The sequence below is a fragment of the Carcharodon carcharias genome, chromosome 1, assembly GCF_017639515.1.
Source record: "Carcharodon carcharias isolate sCarCar2 chromosome 1, sCarCar2.pri, whole genome shotgun sequence".
NCBI lineage: Eukaryota > Metazoa > Chordata > Chondrichthyes > Lamniformes > Lamnidae > Carcharodon > Carcharodon carcharias.
In genome coordinates, this window is record NC_054467.1 from 264,531,833 (window position 1) to 264,552,114 (window position 20,282).

Here is a 20,282-nt window from a genome sequence, read left to right on the forward strand (position 1 = left end):
CCAGTGTCGACAACAAAACGAGAAGTTTTGAGATTTCTGGGCATGAGTGGGTTTTACCGGGAATTTGTACCAAATTTTAGCCAAGTGGTTGCTCCACTGACTGAACTATTAAAAAACCAGGTGTTTCAATGGGCACCATGACACCAGTGTTGGCAGTGCCCAATTATGCCAAATAATTTAAGTTGGTAAGCGATATGGGCATTGGGGCTGTACTGTCACAAGAAGATGACACTGGAATTGAAAAACTGAGAGGGTATTTTTCATGGAGGTTGAAGGCACAACAAAGATATTCAACGATTGAAAAGGAGACATTGGGTTTGGTGTTAGCATCGCAGCGTTTTGAAATCTATCTGGCAAACAATTGTCAGAAACAATGGTTTATACAGACCGCAATCCTTTAAAGTTTTAGACAAATTTCGAGACAAAAGTGGAAGGCTATTCAGGTAGAGTTTATTAAAGCAACCATTTAATCTACAGGTAATACATGTCACTGGACAAGAGAATCTGATTGCAGATGCATTTTCAAGAGCTTGAAGCTTAAAGGGAAAATTGGACATTTTAAAACCTGGACACTGGGCTGGAATAAATTCTGCTGATACCAAGGATTTGTATATATATTGTTATTTAATGCATGCATCTGGTAATGTAACACTGTAATGAGTATAGGAGATAGTGTAAAAAGGGTTATTAAATGAAGCTGTCTTTTAGAATTATAACAGTTCATTTTTCAATAAAGAGGGGGATGTCATGAAGCAATATTAACGTCTATAATATTATTGGGAATTATTTTTTAAAATAGAGTTATGGTAGGGTCTGTGTCTATGTGTGTGTCTGTATGTGTCTTAATTGGATTAAAGCCAACTAGTCTGGGTGCTTTGATGAATAGTGGTTTTGAGATGTTAATTAGGTAAGAGTAAGGAGGGTAGAAGGTAAAGTGTAAATTTGCATTTGTTAAAAGAAGCTATTCAAGACTGCAGATGAAATCTTACACCTAGCTAGAAGACACCAGCAATGTGTTTATTTTTTCAGCTTACTAATAAAATTGATGGAATGAAAGGATGTTATTTTTAGAAGAGGTAAAGTTAAAAGCCAAGTGATACAATGAAAAATTTGCATTCAAAGAGAAAGATATGTATAAAGGATAAAGGAGATTGTGTGAAAGGTAGAGGCATTGTAAGGTCCAACAAGTGTGAGACGCCTCCAGCCTGTAAGACTCAAGTCTGTCTGCAAGGACCCAGAGCTGGAAGAAACCCATTTTGAATGTGACTGTCCAGGGTGTGCTGTGCCAGGTGTCTGTTAAATCTATGAGTTTCACTGTTGCCTTAATGAAGATGTAACTGAGATTCAGATTAATTAGGGGATTTTTGTAGTAATTTTGTAGATATATGTATGCGCTTACAATCTTTCTTGTATTAATAAATGTTTAATTTAGTATTATAAAAACCTCGTGAGACTTGGTGGTCTTATTACTATTGAATTCAAAGCCTGCATCCCAATGCATACAAATTACAAAAATGGGTTATGACAGTTGTTTCAAGTGGCCCTCTGGGATTTGAACAACTCAGCCTTTACCATCGGCTGTGCCATAATACTGGACTATCACTCACTCCCACCCTGTTCCTGGTCAGATCCTGGATTCTCACTCACTCCCACCCCGTTCCTGGTCAGATCCTGGACTATCACTCACTCCCACCCTGTTCCTGGTCAGATCCTGGATTCTCACTCACTCCCACCCCGTTCCTGGTCAGATCCTGGATTCTCACTCACTCCCACCCTGTTCCTGGTCAGATCCTGGATTCTCACTCACTCCCACCCAGTTCCTGGTCAGATCCTGGATTCTCACTCACTCCCACCCCATTCCTGGTCTGATCCTGGATTCTCACTCACTCCCACCCCATTCCTGGTCTGATCCTGGATTCTCACTCACTCCCACCCAGTTCCTGGTCTGATCACTACCCTGGGTCTCTGGAACACTAGTCCAGTGACAATACCACCTCGCCACTGCTTCGCCTTGGATTTGGATTAATTGCAGCTGACTTCCTTCTCATTCACTCACTCCCACCCTGTTCCTGGTCAGATCCTGGATTCTCACTCACTCCCACCGTGTTCCTGGTCAGATCCTGGATTCTCACTCACTCCCACTCTGTTCCTGGTCAGATCCTGGACTATCACTCACTCCCACTCTGTTCCTGGTCAGATCCTGGACTATCACTCACTCCCACTCTGTTCCTGGTCAGATCCTGGATTCTCACTCACTCCCACTCTGTTCCTGGTCAGATCCTGGATTCTCACTCACTCCCACTCTGTTCCTGGTCAGATCCTGGATTCTCACTCACTCCCACTCTGTTCCTGGTCAGATCCTGGATTCTCACTCACTCCCACTCTGTTCCTGGTCAGATCCTGGATTCTCACTCACTCCCACTCTGTTCCTGGTCAGATCCTGGATTCTCACTCACTCCCACTCTGTTCCTGGACTCTCGCCCACTCCCACTTCATTCTTGGTCTGATCCTGTATCTCGCTAAGTCGCACTCTGTACCTGGACTGATCCTGCAGCCTCGGTCTCACCCCTACCCTGCTCTCAGTTGGATTCTAGTCTGCAAAGTGCAGTGAAAATGGTCTGCACTGTGTTTACAGAGACTGATTCAAAGGAATTTTGTGATGGGTAATTGTTATGGATTTTTAAAAACTTATTCCTTCATGGGATGTGAGTGTCGATGGCTAGGCCAACATTTATTGTCCATCCCTAATTTCGCTGGTTCAGAGGGTATTTTTAAGAGTCAACTACATTGCTGTGGGTTTGGAGTCACGATTTCCTTCCCTGTGAACCTGATAGATTTTTACAACAATAATGGTTTTGTAGTTATCATTAAACTTTTAATTCTAGATATTCAAATTCCACCATCTGCCATGGTGGGATTTGAACCTGGGTCCCTAAAGCAGTGCCCTGGGTCTCTGGAACAATAGTACAGTGAAAATACCATTATCCCACCACCTCCCCTTAGATTTGAATTAGTTGCAGCTGATTTTCTTCTCTCTCAGGTTTAAAGGAGACAATCACTTCCGAGGGTTTGGGACTGAGCGTTGCCACTAACTACCTGGGCCCATCCCTCCTGACCAACCTGCTGCTCGGTGAGTACTACACTCGTTATTGTTGCTAATACAGATTAACAAGGCCAGAAAAATCAAACCAAGCACTGAGCTTATTTCGCCAAAGAGTAGTGAGAATGTGGAACTCACTACCCTCAAGGAGGCAATTGGACAGATACATTTAAGGGGAAAGCTAGATAGGTACAAGAGGGAGTCGGGAACAGGAAGATATGTTAATGGAGTGACATTAAGTACAGTGGACGGAGGCTGATGCGGAGCACAAACTCTGGTATAAGCTGGAACGAATGGCCTGTTTCTGGGCTGTATGGTCTAGGTAACTCTGAGCAGTTCTGTCACAATCTCGTTTATAATTTCCAGACCTGATGAAATGCTCTCAGAGCGCCCGGATTGTGAATGTCTCTTCGGGTGAATCACAGAAGCAGAAGGATCGACTTTAGGCATTTTAAAGGAGAGTGTGTGTCTAACTCATGGGGAGATGCAATGTACAACAACACCAAACTAATGAACGTGCTGTTTACCAGGGAGCTGTGCAATCAACTCTGTCACACAGGTAGGAAGAGTGTTCAGATAGCTGGGACTGGCGTGGGTGTGAGGTCTATCAGTAAGGGTCAGTGTTGTCACTGACGTTCAATACTGTACATTGAAAAGGGTGTTATGACTGAGATGGGAGTGGTGCTCCGTTTCTCTCTAGTCCTACTACTTCACGTCACAAAATAGGTTTTTAATTTAAATAGCACAGAATCACAGAATTACACAGTGCAGAAGAGGTCCTTCAGCCCATTGAGTCTGCACTGACATGTGAGAAACACCTGATCTACCCACCTAGTCCCATTTACCAGCACTTGACCCATAGCCTTGAACATTATGACATGCCAAGTGCTCACAGTCTTTGTGTTCCATCTGGTTTCGATGCCATCACAATAGGTGAACTCCAGTTACTGCACCTGGACTCAATGGTGTCACGTTGATGCATGAATTTGATTTCTTTCTGCACTTGTAATAATTTGGCGGGACTTACTCTACAAGAATGTTGCCTTATTGAAACTGCGTCACCTACACGTACATCATGTGCAGCTAAATTTGACCTCTCCAGCTTATTCCCACAAATAGCTTTGTGTCACTGCAATAACTTCTCCAAATCACTTTCAGAATCCTTCATTTCTACCTTTCTCTTTATGTACCAACATTAATGCCTCCTTTTTCTCATCTTCCCCTTCTTTAAGCATATTCACATGACGCACCCTCTGCCTTTTTCTTCTATCTGGAATATTTATTAAATAATTTACTTCACTCAGTTTCTTTTCAATTCTGTAAGGCCCACTAAACCTTGCCTTTAATGATTCACCCAATACTGGGAGTAAAACTAACGCTTTTTTTCCCAGCAACAAAACTACTGAGCAGCCTCCTCTGCGGCACCTTGTCAAAGGCCTTCTGGAAGTCCAAGTAGATAACATCCATTGGTTCTCCTTTGTCTAATCCACTCATTACCTCCTCAAAGAATTCTAACAGATTTGTCAGGCATGACCTCCTCTTGATGAAACCATGCTGACTTTGCCCTATTTTACCATGCACTTCCAAGTATTCTGAAATCTCATCCTTAATAACGGACTCTAAAATCTTACCAACGACCGAGGTCAGGCTAATCGGCCTGTAATTTCCCGTCTTTTGCCTCATGCCCTTCTTAAACAGGGGGGTTACATTAGGGATTTTCCAGTCCTCTGGGACCCTCCCTGACTCCAGTGATTCCTGAAAGATCACCACTAATGCCTCCACTATCTCTTCAGCTATCTCCTTCAGAACTCTGGGGTGTAATCCATCTGGTCCAGGGGATTTATCCACCTTCAGACCTTTCAGTTTTCCTAGCACCTTCTCCTTGTTAATGGCCACCATACTCACCTCTGCCCCCCGACTCTCTTGAACTTTGGGGATGTTATTCGTGTCTTCCACTGTGAAGACTGACGCAAAGTACCAATTCAGTTCCTCCACCATTTCTTTGTTCCCCACTGCTACTTCTCCAGCGTCATTTTCCAGCGGCCCAATGTCCACTTTTGCCTCTCTCTTACCCTTTATATATCTAAAAAAACTCTTGCAATCTTCTTTTGTATTACTGGCTAGTTTACCCTCGTATTTAATCTTCTCCCTCCTTATTTCTTTTTAAGTTGTCCTCTGTTGGTCTTTGTAGGCTTCCCAATCCCCTGGTTTCCCACTGCTCTTTGCCGCATTGTATGCTTTCTCTTTAGCTTTTATGCTGTCCCTGAATTCCCTTGTCAGCCATGTCTTGCCTCATCCTCCCTTTAGGATGCTTCTTCTTCCTAGGGATGAATTTTTGCTGTATCTCCCAAGTTACTCCCATAAACTCCTGCCATTGCTGTTCCACTGTCTTTCCTGCTAGACTTATCTCCCAGTAAATTCTGGCCAGCTCCTCCCTCAAGCCTCTGTAGTTGCCTTTATTCAACTGTAATACCGTTACATCTGATTCCAGCTTTTTCCTCTCAAATTGCAGGGTAAATTCTATCATATTATGGTCACTTCCTCCTAAGGGTTCCTTCACCTTAAGCTCCCTTATCAAACATCACTAAATCTAGAATTGCCTGTTCCCTAGTGGGCTCCACCACAAGCTGCTCTAAAAAGCCATCTCGTAGACATTCCACAAATTCCTTTTCTTGGGATCCGCTACCAACCTGATTTTCCCAGTCTACCTGCATATTGAAATCCCCCATGATCAGTGTAACCTTGCCTTTCTTATACGCCTTTTCTATCTCCTAGTGTATCTTGTGCCCCACATCCTGTCTACTGTTCGGAGACCTGTACCTAACTCCCATTATGGTTTTTTTACCTTTTGCGGTTCCTCAACTCCACCCACACAGATTCTATATCATCTGACCCTGCATCATTTCTTGCTATCGATTTAATTTCATTTCTTACTAACAAAGCAATCCCACCCCCTCTGCCAACCTGCCTATCTTTTCGATAGGATGTATATCCTTGGATATTTAGCTCCCAGTCCTGATCCCCTTGCAGCCATGTCTCCGTGATGCCCACCACATCGTACCTGCCAATTTCTATCTGCATCACAAGCTCATTTACCTTATTTCGTATACTGCGTGCATTCAGATACAACACCTTCAGTCCTGTATTTCCCATCCCCTTTCTCATTGTCGTCCCTTTATCTGATGTGCTTGAAGTTAGATTCCTTGCCCTTTCCAAACACTCTGTCCTATTTTGTGTTCTGGAGACTTTAATAGCCTCTCCTGGGCTCTCCTTTCTTTTCAGTTTTTTCATAATTTTCCATGAAGTTGAATCCACCCCCCCACACGCTAACCTGCTGCTTTGTTTCCCATTAGTCATACTTCTTGGAGTTTTACCCTCCCTTCCCCCCCACTTTCTAGTTTAAAGTCCTGTTGACCACCCTATTTAACCTTTTCACTGGAACATTGGTCCCAGATCAGTTCAGGTGGAGACCGTCCCAACAGTACAGATCCCTCCTGTTCCAATACTGATGCCAGTGCCCCACGAAATGGGACCCCTCTTTCCTGCACCACTCCTTTAGCCACGTGTTTACTTCCCTTATTCTCATGTCCCTATGCCAATTTGCATGTGGCTCGGGTAGTAATCCGGAGATTATAACCCTTGAGAACCTGTTCTTTAATTTAGTTCCTAGTTCCTGATAATCCCCAAACACGTCCTCTTTCCTAGTCTTATCTATGTTATTTGTCCCGACGTGGACCACAACAACTGGACCCTCCCCCTCCCTCTCCAATATCCTTTCAAGCCGGTCAGAGATGTCCCTCACCCTGGCACCGGGCAGGCAACATACCATGCAGGACTCTCGATCTTCCTTACAAAGGAAGCTATCAATTCCCCTAATTATAAAATCTCCTACAACTACCACTTGTCTTTTTGCTCCCCCCTCTTGAATGGCCTCCTGTCCCACGGTGCCGTGGTCAGCTGGCTCATCCTCCCTACAGCCCTGTTCCTCATCCACACAGGGAGCAAGTACCTTGTACCTGTTGGACAAGGTCAAGAGCTGAGGATCCTCTGTTCCAGAACACAGGATCCCTCTACCTGCCTCACTTGCAGTCACACCCTGCTGACCCTGATCACTGACCGGACTTGAGGTACTTAATCTACCGGGTGTGACCGCCTCCTGAAACAAAGCGTCCAGGTAACACTCCCCCACCCGGATGTGCTGCAGCGTCCGGAGCTCAGAGTCCAGCTCATCAATTCTGAGCCGGAGTTCCTCCATCAACCAACACTTGCTGCAGATATGGTCACTGTGGCTCGTGATGGGATCTGCCAGCTCCCACATCATACAGCTACAGCACATCACCTGCCCAGCCATCTCAACTTAGATAATTAATTTATTAATTAGCCTTGCAGTGTTTTTTTTTCAAATTTGGTGCAGATTTCCTACCAACCAATCAGGTCACAGCTTTCCTATGATGTCACTTTTTCAGTTTTGGCTTCAGTTACTCTGTGCCCCGAGGTCACCGCTCCGGTGCTCCTCCCTCCAAGTCTGCTGCCTGGAGACTAGGCCACAAATCCCCGAGGTAAGCTGGATTTATACTCACCGCTCCAGTGCTCCTCCCTCTGAGTCTGCTCCCAGGATTTACTCACCAATCAGCTGCTTCTTCTTTAAAATCCACTTTCAGAAGAGTGTCCCTCACAGGTCTGGTGCACTCCTGAGGGTACTGCCTCTTCCTCTCTTTTTTTTAGGTTTGAGGAGGAGGGAGGGAGGGGTGGAAACACTACAGCAAGGTAGTGTTTTGGGCTATTCCGTTCATTGACAGTGGGTCTTCCTCGATTCCCTTCTGAGTCACGGTGGCTGCGGTGACTTCTCCCAGAATGCTTCAGTCACTTCTCACCAGCGCCCTCTGTTGGATGTTCTTCCTCCTGTTGAGTGCAAGAGTCCTTCTCCTCCATTCCCTTCCTGAGTTGCGGTGGCTGCGATGACTTCTCCCAAAATGCTTCAGTCACTTTTCACCAGCGCCCTCTATTAGATCATGTATAACATTTCACCTGGTCGCTACGGCTTTTGGACATCGAGCTTTGAAAATTCACGGTGTGACCCTCCGTCCCTCTCTTCCACACTTCCTTCCAAAATCAAACAAGAGAATGGCTGTGGTAAAGTTTTTTTTTTAAAGTTTTATTTTATTTCTAATAATGTGAAAAAGTTGAGGTAGTTATCATTCAAAATGTATTTGTGAAGCTGCTTAAGTTAAAGGTTGCTGTGTTGTCAAAAATTTAAGGTTATTACATTATTTCTGTGAATAAATGTTTTTCATGAAACTTGACAGATTGCTACAAATATGCTAGTACAACATCAAAAACACTGAACAGAAGATAACTATAACTGAATAATATAATTCCAATAAACAACAAATCTGAACTGGAACATTTCTAAATGAAGGCACAAATATATGAATAAACAACACAAACCAAAAATAAGCCAAATGTAAGAAAACACAGTTTACAGTCAAAAGTGCAATAAATAAGGAACACAAAACAATGAATAAACAAAGAAAATATCCATCATGAAAAACTGGGGTGGATGAGGTAGAGAAGGCAGCATTGGAGGGAGAGGGGAAATGCCCTAATTCCTTTCTCATCGCCCCTGGCCCCTTCCCTGTGCTGTAACCTTCTGTGTCCCAGTTGCATGCCCAGCAGCAGGTGTCCCTGAACTGGCTCGCTGCTGAACAGAAGGAAAAGGACAAAGACAGACGGGAAATAAAGGTCCTGAATTGGTGGAAGGCCGATTTCAATATGATAAGACAGGATCTGGCCAAAGTGGACTGGGAGCAGCTACTTGTAGAAAAGTCTACATCAGTGGGAGTCATTCAGAAAGGAAATAGTGATGATCTCTCACTACTTCCAACATGTTCACTGTCATGATTGATGTAGTTGGTAAAGCAGAGTTATTTAAAAATCCTGGAGGGGAACTTTAAACAACTGTCATAACCTATAATTTTAAGCGTTATATTTGAGATGCGACTCTAAACTCCGGAATCAGACCACCAGTTCTTGAGGTTTTGCATGAAACTAAATGAAACATTTTATTAATTTGCACAGGTTAAAATATATACACATGGCCACAAATGACTACTATCATAATCTTTAACAAATTCCCAAACTAATCTCCATTAAGGCAACAACAACCCATAGACTTAACCAAGCACCAGGCAAAGCAGTTTCACCTTTTAAATTCAAAATGAGGTTCTTTCCACTGTGGAGGCAGTTAGAGGTTTGCAGCTGCCTTTTGATCTTACATTGCCTCTGCTCTGCACACCCGAAAACTACTGAAGTTATACCTACCACCACTGATTGTATTCAAATTCTCATTGTCTCATCAGTCTCTTTGAACTTCACCTTTTTAACAATGAAACTCCTTTCATTGCATTAATTTTATTAGTAATATATTTGCTTTGTAGCTGTTAGAAAGGCGTTAGATTTCCACCCCACTTCTTGAATGTTCTATTCAAAAAAATGCCAATGCACGCTATCTCTCTTACATATCAAAACTAGTCCCCATCAAAGCACCCAGACTAGCTGGCTTTAATCTAATTAAGACACACCCACAGACTAAACCTCTATCTTAAAAGAAAAATGGTTTCGAAAATATTATATACATTAATAGCTTCATGACATTCCCATAAAGCTGAAGGGTAGGACCAACAAGTCCAGGGAATCTTGGATGTCAAGGGATATAGAGGATTGGATAAGGAAATAAAAGGGGGCTTATGGCAGATACAGAGGGCTGAAAACAGCAGAAGCCCTGGAGTATAGAAAGTGTAAGGGGGGGGTACTTAAAATGTAATTAGGAGAGCAAAGAGGGGGCTTGAAAAAACACTGGTGGGCAAGATAAAGGCAAATCCCCCAAGGCATTTTATAAATATATTAAATGTAAGAGGATAACCAGGGAAAGAGTAGGGCCCATTAGTGACCTCTCTGCATGGAGCCAGAGGACGTAGGTAAGGTTTTGAATGATTACTTTTCATCTGTGTTCACTATGGAGAAGGACAATGTAGGTGTAGAAATCAGAGAGGGGGACTGTGATATACGTGAAGAAATTAGCATTGAAAGACGGGAGGTTTTAGCGGGTTTAAAAGTGGATAAACCCCCAGGCCCAGATGAGATGTATCCCAGGCTGCTGTGTGAGGCAAGGGAGGAGATTGCAGGGGCTTTGATACTAATTTTCAAATCCTCTGTGGCCTCAGGAGAGGTGCCAGAGGACTGGAGAACAGCGAATGTAGTACCATTATTCAAGAAGGGTAGTGGGGGTAAACCAGGAAATTATAGGCCAGTGAGTCTAACGTCAGTGGTAGGGAAAGTATTGGAAAAAATTCTGAGGGACAGGATTAATCTCCACTTGGAGAGGCAGGGATTAATCAGGGGTAGTCAGCATAGCTTTGTCAGGGGTAGATCATGTCTAACAAATTTGATTGTATTTTTCGAGGAGGTGACTAGTTGTATAGATGAGGGTACTGCAGTTGATGTAGTCTACATGGACCTCAGTGAGGCTTTTGACAAGGTCCCACATGGGAGAATGGTCAAGAAGGTAAGAGCCCATGGGATCCAGGGCAATTTGGAAAATTGGATCCAAAATTGGCTTAGTGACAGGAGGCAGAGGGTGATGGTCCAAGGTTGTTTTGTGATTGGATGCCTGTGATGAGTGGTGTACCATAGGGATCGGTGCTGGGACCCTTGCTGCTTGTAGTGTACATTAATGATTTAGACGTGAATATAGGAGGTATGATCAGTAAATTCGCAGATTACACGAAAATTGGTGGTTGTAAATAGTGAAGAGGAAAGCCTTAGATTACAGGACGATATAGATGGGCTGGTAAGATGGGCAGAGCAGTGGCAAATGGAATTTAACCCTGAGAAGTGTGAGGTGATGCATTTTGGGAGGACTAACACAGCACGGGAATACACAATGAATGGTAGGACTCTAGGAAGTACAGAGGATCAGAGGGACCTTAGTGTACATGTCCATAGATCCCTGAAGGCAGCAGCACAGGTAGATAAGGTGGTTAAGAAGACACAAGGGGACATAAGTTCAAGGTGAGGGGCAGGAGGTTTAGGGGGGGATGTGAGGAAAAACTTTTTTACCCAGAGGGTGGTGAGGGTCTGGAATGCACAGCCTGGGAGGGTGGTGGAGGCGGGTTACCTCACATCCTTTAAAAAGTACCTGGATGAGCACTTGGCACATCATAACATTCAAGGCCAAGTGCTGGTAAATGGGATTAGGTAGGTAGGTCAGGTGTTTCTCACATGTTAGTGCAGACTCGATGGGCTGAAGGGCCTCTTCTGCATTGTGTGATTCTGTGTGAATAACCAGGGGGCATAGATTTAAGGTAAGGGGCAGGAGATTTAGAGGGGATTTAAGGAAAAAAAATTTTCACCCAGAGGGTGGTTGGAATCTGGAACTCATTGCCTGAGGGGGTGGTAGAGGCAGAAATCCTCACATTTAACAAGTATTTAGATGAGATTTTGAAACGCACTAGCATACAGGGCAATGGGTCAAGTGCTAGAAAATGGGATTAGAATAGATAGGGGGCTTGATGGCCAGCACAGACACAATGGGCCAAAGGGCCTGTTTCTGTGCTGTGTAACTCTATGACTATATATGTACTGCTATAGAACACAATCTCAGGTATACTCTACCCTGCCATATAACACAACTATATAACACAACCTAGAATATAACATAAGCTGCTTTATGACCCAACCCGTTGTATGTAAAACATCTCTGTATTTATCACAACATAATAGGCAGTAACAGTAATAACTTGTATTTATACAGTGATGCGATGAACATAGGGTCAGAAGCCTATTTCAGGGTACATACGAAGGTTTGCGCACAAGTTGCAAGAGAGGTGGAAATGGGAACAAGACTGTGATCTGAGTTAGACTCAATATTTATCATGAGAATAATAACTTGCACTTATATAACACCTTCAGTAATGAACCATCCCTCACTGTTTCACAGCAGTGTTATCAAACAGAATTTGACATGGAGCCGTATATTAAGACAGGTGTGACCAAAACCCTGGTCAAAGAGGGAGGTATGAAAGAGGAGAAAAGAGAGGCAGTGAGGGAGGTGGTGAGATTTAGGGAGGGAATTCCAGACTTTGGGGTCCAGCCTGGCAACAGTGGGGCGATTAAAATGGGGGATCTTCCGTTTTGGGTTGAAGACCTTTCAGAGATGTTAACCCCGTTTCCCTCCCCACAGATGCTGCCAGACCTGCTGAGTCTTTCCAGCATGGTCTGATTTTATTTCAGATTTCCAGGGTCCGCGGTATTTTGCTCCTCCCCTCTCTGTTCCTCCTCCTCTCTCTGCTCCTCCCCTCTCTTTGTTCCTCCTCCTCTCTCTGCTCTTCCCTCTCTCTGAGCCTCCACCCCTGTCTCTGCTCCTCCCCCTTTCTCTGTGCCTCCTCCCTCTGTCTCTGCTCCTCCCCCTCTGTCTCAGCACCTCCCTTTCTCTGCCACTCCCCCTCTCTCTCTGTTCCTCTGTCTCTCAGCATCACCCTTTCTGCTCCATCCCTCCCTCTCTGCCACTTGGCCTCCCTTTGCTCCTCCCCTCACTCTGCAACTCCCCCTCCCTGCTCCTTTTCATCTCTCTGCACCTTCCTGTCTCTGCTCCTCCCTCTCTGTCTCTGCTCCATTCTCTGTCTCTGCTCCTCCCGCTCTCTGCTCCTCCCGCTCTCTGCTCCTCCCCTGTACCTGCTGCTCGCCCCCTTTGCTCCTGTCCAGTTTGTCTCCCTTCCTCCCCCTCTCTGCTCTTCCCCCTCTCTCTCCTCCTCCCTCTCTCTCTCTGCTCCTCCCCCTCTCTTTGCTCCTACCCTTCTCCCGCTCTTTGCTCCTCCCGCTCTCTGCTCCTGTCCAGTTTGTCTCCCTTCCTCCCCCTCTCTCTGCCGCTCCCCCCTCTCTTCCCTCCCCTGTAATTGATGGAGTGGACAGGTTTCAACAAGAACCAGATTACTTTATTACAGAGAGCTTTTCAGGTGCTACATGCTCAATCAGGACTCTCATCAGGAAGCCCCCCCCCCCCCCCCCCAGATACCCTGTGCTTTGGGCTCATTTGTCAGAGCCTCCCAGAACATCACGTGACCTCAGATAGGAAGCAGGAGAGGCTATACTCATAGTAACTACATTACTGCTCCCCCTTTAGTTTTTTTTGTAATTTCTATTTACAGGACAACATTGAATATCCAACAATTATATAAATATATACAACTTCAGGTGATTAAAGCTCCAGCCTCTGAGGTGATCCCCCAATACAACCTGAGCGGTGTAGTGCTACCACTTGAGGTCCCTCAGTAGGAATGTTGGGACCTGGAACTGCAGCAGGAGACACATCATTAGAAAGTGGCAGTTCTGGGTCTGGCCACTCTACAGAGACATCGGGTATTCTAGGTCCAGCTGGTACCTCAGGAATTGATGGCTCAACGTTAATCGTGAGCGGAATAGTCGGTTGTTGGAATGTCTCTTAATCATGAATATGATCGACATGCTTACGAATGATTCTATCTCCCACTTGTACTTGGAAAGATATTGGGCCAGCCCCTGAGACAATGGTCCCAGGAACCCAACAAGGTCTCCTTTCGGAATTTCACATGAATACTGTGTCACCTACACTGAATGTGTGAGCTTTGCTGTGAATATCATGGTCTAATTTTTGATTACTCTGATTCCTCTCTACCTTCCCCTCTAATTTCGGAAACACCAGCCTTAACCGTGTACGTAGGTGGCATTTCATCAATAATTCAGACGGTGTTGAACCCGTAGTTGAATGGGGCATTGTAATTATAGCTGAGAAGCAAGTGGGAAAGTTGAGATTCTAGAGCACCTTCTGATAACCTTTACATACCAGACTTGAGAGCTGTGTTGGCTAAACTATTGGATAAGGCTGTAAGGGGCTGTTTTAGTATGTCTGATTCCATTCAGATCCATGAATTCCTGAGACTCGGTGCTGGTAAAGGCTGTACTGTTATCAGAAATGATGGTTTCAAGTGTGCCCCGTATGCTTAAACAATGATGCAGCTTCTCGATAGTGGAGCTCAATGTTGGCGATTTAACTTCGGTATACATATGTCCATTTAGAATGTGCATCTACGATCAATAAAAACATGGTACTTAAGAATGGTCCTACAAAATCAAATAAAAGCAAAATACAGTGGATTCTGGAAATCTGAAGCAAAAACAGAAATGCTGGGAGAAAGCTCAGCAGGTCTGACAGCCTCTGTGGAGAGAGAAACAGAGTTAACGATTTGAGTCCGTATGACCCTTCTTCAGAGCTCTGTGGAAGGGTCATACAGACTAAAGATGCTGCCAGACCTGCCGAGTTTTTTCCAGCGTTTTCTGTTTTTGACCTGCATAATCAATATGTAGTCTAACCCAGAGTGGACCAGGCCACTCCCACAGATGCCGTGGAGCTGAAACAGGCAACTTCTGTTGTTGCTGAGAGTGGAGACAGCGCTTGACCATGCTCTCAATGTCATTGCCTATGCCTGGTCACCAGACATAGCTTCGTACAAGCATTTTCATCTTTGATATGGCTGAATGCACACTGTGAAGCCCTGTCAAGAGTGGTTCTCTACCTTGTGAGAGGACCACAACCCTTGATCCCCACAACAAGATTCCATCTTGACAACTTAACTCTGTTTTTTGGACCATGGAATGGTCTCAAATCTTCAGATACAGGCAAATTTGACCATCATTGCAAAACAATGTCCCTGACTTTCGACAATATTGGACCTCTGTCCATCCAAATTCTAATTTGCTTCATGCACACAGGCAGCGAATCCAGGAAATTCAGTAATAACACAGCTTCTTGTGGAACAGGAGCGTGTGCAATGCTATCTGGGAACGGTAGATAACTGATTGTGTCCGCATTTGCAATATGCAAGCCAGGATGGTACATAAAGTTATACTCATATGCAAATAATATCAGAGCCCAGTATTCTTGCTGATGCTATTGGTGGAATGGCTTTATCCACACTGAATAAACCCATTAATGGTGTATGGTCTGACACAATAGTGAAACGTCATCCATGTAGATGCTGATGGAATTTCTTCACTCCGAATATCACCGATAAACCTTCCTTTTCTAGCTGAGAATAGCCCTTCTTGGCCGTGGAGAGGGTTCTTGAGACGTAGCCAATGGGCTTTTCTTATCCATTTTCCATTCTATGTGATAACACAGCTCCCACATCACAAGGAGAGGCATCACATGTCAATACCAACTCTTTTGATGGGTGGTAATTACCAATAAACATGAAGAATGTAACAGTTTGTTTACTTGCACAAAGGCTTCTTCCTGTTGTGAATTCCACAACCAACCGTGATTCTTTTTTAACAACAAGTGTAATGGTGCCAACACAGTTGATAAGTTAGGCAAGTAGTGGCTACAGTAGTTGATCATACCCAGGAAGGACTTGAGTTCGGTTACATTTGATGGCAAGGTGGCACCTTTTATTGCCCAAACTTTCCCTTCTACTGGATGCAAACCCATGGTGTCCACCCTGTGACCCAGGTAACTTCTGGTGCTCGAAATGTGCGTTTTTCCTTTTTTAACCGGACTCAGGCTTCCATGAACCTTCTTAGCGCCTCCTCCTGGTTGGCCAAGTGTTTGGTCTTGGTTGACTCTGTGATCAGAACATCATCTGGATAAGCTACCACCTTGCAAAAGACTCTCCATTGTCCTCTGGGAGGTAGCGCATGCAGACGATACTCCAAAGGGTAGGTGAGTGTATTGTTAAAGACCCTTGTGTGTGTTAATAGTCACATATTCTCGAGACATACTATCCAGTTCTAATTATTGGTAGGCGCAGCTCACCAGCTTTGTCTATAAATCATCTACCCTTGGAATGGGGTACTTGTTTCATTTTGTTGGCTTGTTCATGGTCAATTTACAGCCCCCTCAAATAGATATGATTTGGTGAGGCTTAACCACTGGAACAATAGTTGCTGCCCATTCTTGAGAATTGGACAGGTTGGATGGTGCGCAGTTCTGCATTCACTCTCTCCTTCATTGCATAAGGCACAGGTGTGGTGTCGCCTGAGGATCCACATATATCTCGTCCTGCACATTTTTTAACTTCTCTAATTTATCCCAAGATACCCTGTCGTATTCCCTTAGCCATTCAGGAACTCCTCCTGTTTACAGGTGAACTATCTCAGGCCACTCAATCTTGATCTTCTGTAACCAGTCTTGGCCTAAAAGACTGGGTCCTCCTCCTTTAACTGTTATCACAGGCCGCTGGGCTTTAATTTAGCAGTTGTCCGCTCCAGGTTTACTAGTTTTCTAACTTTGTTAAGCTATTTGAATGTGTGCTCTCCCTTCACTGCAGCTGAAGCTCCTGTATCCACCTCCATTATTAGTGACTTTTCATTAACTTGGATTGTGACAGTGATAGATTTGGTTTTTACAGCGGTGACGTTATACAGGGAATAGATGTCGGTGTCAGCAGCTTCAGGTTCTGCTGTATTTTTTGATTCAATTATGTTGGTTTGCTGCTTTACGGGCTGTTTAGACTTTGCCCTGCATTGCCTCACTACTTGGGCAATTGGGGAGGTGATGGTGTAGTGGTATTGTCACTGGACTAGTCACCCAGAGTACTGCTCTGGGGTTTGAATCCCACCATTTCAGGTGGTGAAATTTGAATTTAATTTTAAAAATCTGGAATTACATGTCTGATGATGACCAAGAATCAGTTGCCATAAAAACCCATCTGGTTCACTAATGTCCTTTAGGGAAGGAAATCTGCTGTCCTTATCTGGTCTGGTCTACATGTGACTCCAAACCCACAGCAATGTGGTTGACTCTGAAATGGCCTAGCAAGACATTCAGTTCTCGAGGATAAATAGGGAAGGGGAATAAATGCCAGCCTAGCCAGCGGCACCCCCATCCCATGAATGATTTTTTTTTTCAAATTGGCTAAAGAGCTGGAGGATGAGGAGAATATTTTTTTCAATGCGAGTTGTGATTTGGAATGTGCTGCCTGAATGGACTGATTAAATAGTAACTTTCAAAAGGGAATTGGAGAAGTACTTGGAAAGGAAAAATGTCCTGAGTTATAGGAAATAGCAGGAGGAGTGAGAGGAATTGGATAGCTCTTTCAAAGAGCTGGCACAGGCATGATGGACTGAATGGCCTCTTTATGCATGACATGATTTTGTGCTGTTGTAATAATAATCAGTTTGTGTGTAATTGGAGCAATACTCACTGCACCATGCAACCAGGTTACCATGAACCCAGAGTAATGATTTGATTGAATGAACACTCTAGGTGATGTGAGACCTGCGCTTGATCAGTTTTATTTACCTGAAACTGAGCAGCACTGAGGTGTCTGTTTCCTCACTACTGTCCTGCTGCTGCTTGGAGCTACTCCTACTGTCAGATCTGCCTGTCATGGTATGTCATGCTCATCTGTCTTGTGCCATCCTCACACAGCCACTGTAGCTTGTCTGAAACCGCTGTGTAAAGTCCATCATTCAACCACGCCCAGCAGCCCTTTTTCTGCTGCCCTCCACTTTGCCCTCCAGAAGAGATCTCTGTAGATTTTCAGCTCTGATCAAATGGTGGAAATACTGACATTTTCATTTCTGGATGTCACTTTTTTTAGAGTTATTTTTACTCTTGCAATTTCAAGTGCTTCTTATGGTCTGCGTATGGAATTTGAAGCAAACGTCTTAGGATCCTCTATGTCAAAGACCTCCATTTTCTTCTCCAGATCTTTACTGATTGTCCAGGTATCGGAGGTAAACAGGAAAGTGGAGAGAATGTAGAGTGTGATTAGTCTTGTTCCTTGTTATAAGCTTGAGTTTTTTTTATTCTAAACACATCCTTCCATCTTCACAAAATTACTTCTGGCTGTCTCTATCCTTCCGCTGGCTTCAGCATTGCATCTGCCATCTTCTGTTATCGTTTGTCCGAAATAAACTTACCTATTTGTTCCAGTGTGACACCATTCACTTCAATCTTCACTCTAGTTTCTTCTAATGCACTCCCTCCAACTACCATTGTTTTTGTCTTTTTGGTGTTCGTACTCAATCCCATATTTTAAACTTCTAGATTTTACTTGATCTACAATATTTTGTAGGGCCTCTTCCGATTTTGCGAGCAGCGCTACATTGTCAGCCTACGGCCAGTTTGTTATGTTCCTGCCTCCAAATGTTACACCTGGAAGTACATCTAATTCTCTGAATATTTGTTCAGATTGAATAATTTTGGTGAAAGTACACAGCCTTGTTGTAGTCCTCTGTACAATGATTGTCCAACATCCATCCCGTTGCTGGTTATTTGGTCCCAGTATGGACTCTGGATGAATCTCAGATCTTTACTGTCAATGTCACATTTCTTGTCTCTTAGCTTTTGGTGATGAAATGCGATCAAACGCTTTTTCATAGCCTGTGAAGCCTATGTAAATGCTTTTGTTTACTTCCAGATATTCATCAAAGATTGTTATTAAGTTAAATATTCCTTCTGTCGCCCCCTACTCCAGGTCTAGATCCAGACTGCGTTTCACCAATTTCTGCTTCAAATGTATTATTTTCTTATTATAATTTTCAAGGTCACTTCAATGAGATGACTCGTTGAGCTTATAGTTCTAAAATGTGTATGGGAATCAAACAGATTATGTGATGGTGAAACATTTGAGGAATGATATAAACAAGTGTTCACATGTATCATGTGGATATAAATTCAGATCATGGTCTCCTTGTGGCCAAAATTAAGATGTAACTGAAAACACCGACAAAGTAAAAGATGTGTGACCTTGATATTAGACATTGATGTCTTGAAGGATGAGAACATCAGAGGGGCGTTTACTCTTTAAGTAAAAAAACAAGTGTAAATGTCTCAGGACCAAGGGAACAGAACAAGCAAAGGCCTCAGAACCATTAGTAGAAAACAAATGGAAAAACGCGAGAGTATACAACGGGCTGCAAGGGAAATATTACCAAAATGGAAAAGAAAGAGAACAAGGAGTTTTTTTTTTTATTCACACCAGTGTGAAGCTGCCTTCTTGAACCACTGCAGGCCATGCGATGTAGGTACACCCACAGTGCTGTTAGGGAGGGAGTTCCAGGATTTTGACCCAGCGACAGTGGAGGAACGGCTGATATATTTCCAAGTCAGGATGGTGAGTGACTTGGAGGGGAACTTCCAGGTGATGGTGCTCCCGTGTGTCTGCTGCCCTTGAGCGGGTGACAGTTGAGATCCTGGCAATGATGACAGAATTGGGAAAGAAAAGATAAACACTCGAGTATAATGAAATTGAAAAGCAAAGAAAACGATGTCAGCTGGCTAAAGAGAAATGGCGTAACCCGCTGTGTGACACAGCGTTGGAGCTGGAAAGAAATCACAAAATGAAAGTCACTTACCGGAAAGTGAAATCTTTGATAGGTTGAAAGAAAAGGATAATAACAGATAGTGGGTGTAGAAAAGACAGAGAAAAAACGAAATTGTTAGAAAGGGCTACAGTAGCAAAAAGATGGATAGAATATACATGTGAATTGCACATTGGTCCAAATTGAGGGAGTCGTCAAGATATAGAGGCAAATGATGGTCCAAACATTGAGGTAAAGAATGATTTGGCATTTATGAGTACTGGAAAAACTCCAGGTATTGATGAAATACCAACAGAACATCTAAAAACCCTTAGAGAAACAGAATTAGAAGTGATAACAGGCACTTGTGATCAAATATGTACCAAAACTCACATTCCAGGTGACATGAGACATTCATTATTTGTTAAGATATCCTCATAAACCTAAAGCAACGTTTTCCTGAACTCCATGATAACTACAGACAACAAACAGACAAAAGCGAAATACTGCGGATGCTGGAAATCTGAAAAACAGAAAATGCGGGAAAAACTCAGCAGATCTGACAGCCTCTGTGGAGAGAGAGAGAGAGAGAGAGAGAGAGAGACACAGAGTTAACGTTTCAAGTCTGTATGACTCAAAAGAGGCTCTAAGGAGGAGTCATACGGACTCGAAATGTTAATTCTGTTTTTCTCTCCACAGATGCTGTTAGAACTGCTGAGTTTTTCCAGCATTTTCAGTTTTTGTAACAAGCAGACCAGTTGACTCTCTCACTAACATTGTGACCAAATTTCCATGAGACTGGAGGTGGGAGGAAAAGTGGAGGGGGAGGGGGAGGGGGAGG